Source organism: Arvicanthis niloticus, chromosome 11 (genome assembly GCF_011762505.2).
Source record: "Arvicanthis niloticus isolate mArvNil1 chromosome 11, mArvNil1.pat.X, whole genome shotgun sequence".
In the NCBI taxonomy this organism is placed as follows: domain Eukaryota; kingdom Metazoa; phylum Chordata; class Mammalia; order Rodentia; family Muridae; genus Arvicanthis; species Arvicanthis niloticus.
The window spans coordinates 48,398,154-48,399,624 of record NC_047668.1 but is presented as its reverse complement, the minus strand read 5'-3'; the positions used below and the strand labels follow the sequence as shown (position 1 = coordinate 48,399,624).

General features: G+C 41.5%; 1 pseudogene; it reads right to left on the bottom strand.

The window, feature by feature from the left end:
• Positions 1 to 262: 262 nt before the first annotated feature.
• LOC117717182 (large ribosomal subunit protein uL18 pseudogene) lies at positions 263 to 1,146 on the bottom strand (annotated as a pseudogene).
• Between the last annotated feature and the right edge of the window lie 325 nt (positions 1,147 to 1,471).

Genomic DNA, 1,471 nt, shown 5'->3' with positions numbered 1-1,471 from the left:
TAAGAATTGCACAATTGAATCACAAACATATAAGCAAACACATACACACATGCAGGCCTGTATGCATGCACAAAAATCTCAGAATACTTCTAAGTAATAGTACAATTTTGTGTTGAGTGACTATTCTTAGTTCTATGCAAACAGACCACAATATGGTCACACCTGGAAACATGAATATCTAACACTGTTTTCCTTTTTTATTTTTTTGCTTGATCAATATGTTTATTGTCTTTATGGAAAAAAATCTTCATAGAAAATTGCTTTAGCTTTCAGCAGCCCATTCCTGAGCTCTGAGGAAGCTTTCCTTCTTTTGAGCAACCTGGTCTTTCTTCTGGGCAAGAAACATTTTGGGACGATTCCACCTCTTCTTCACTTCTCTATTGGACTTCTTCTCATCGACTGGATTCTCTCAGATAGCAGCATGAGCTTTCTTATACATCTCCTCCATGTCTGGAGTTACGTTGTTCTTGATGTACTGAGAGAACTGTTTCTTATTCACATCTTCATCTTCCTCCATTAGGCCCATGTAGTCTGACACATTCTGACCCATGGTGTGCTTCCGATGTACCCCTGCATGAAACTCCTTGCTTGCAGAGTCATAACCACAGAATCATTTGGTCCTATGAGGGATAGACAAGCCTCCATCCACAGCTCCCTTCAGGGCCCCAAAAGTTTATTGCCAATTGTAGTTCAGGCATGACCTGCATCCAAATAGCAAGTGAAGGCACCAGGCTGATCGTCAATGCTTTCCACATTGTATTCACCTCCATTCACCTCCACTTGGCCTTCATAGATCTTGTCCATGCCAAACCTATTCAGAAGCCTGTGGGCCAACAGCAGGCCAGTGCAATAGGCCACAGCATAATTTGTTTGGCCAACTTTCACACCGTATTTTGGAAGTTTATGTGAAGAAGCTGTGCAGACAATCATATCCTTTTCTATACAGGCATATGCGATCTGGCAGATGATATTTCTGTTAGTTACATGAACTATCATCCTATATTTGAGTGTGTTGTACTTATTCTTGTCTTGGATCACCAATTGTTTCCATGCACAGTAGTCAGTTTTGCCCTCTCACCGCCTTCTAAATCACACTTGGTATCTTTTAAAGCAGGCCTTATTCTTGACAACTTTCATGACCCCCATCCTGCAGAGCAGAGACCTGCAACTGCGGCTCCACACAGACCTGCAGATTTGGCTGTGCTAGGGGGAAAAGACCCCCCTGTTTTCCCTTAAATGATATTTTATGCATTCTTTTGTTTCTAGTAGGAGAATATCATAGACTTTGCACATTGCAGTGAAAATAGGTTTCTTGTGAACTAGGACTTTGAAATCCCCAAATCATAGTGGGCCATTACTCTGATTCAAGAATGAGGGCCAATAACCTTCTTACTGGTAGTGTCTAGTGTTCTGGGCTAACAGGATATTGCATGAGACACAGTGAGCACATGAAAGATCTTGTGTAACAACT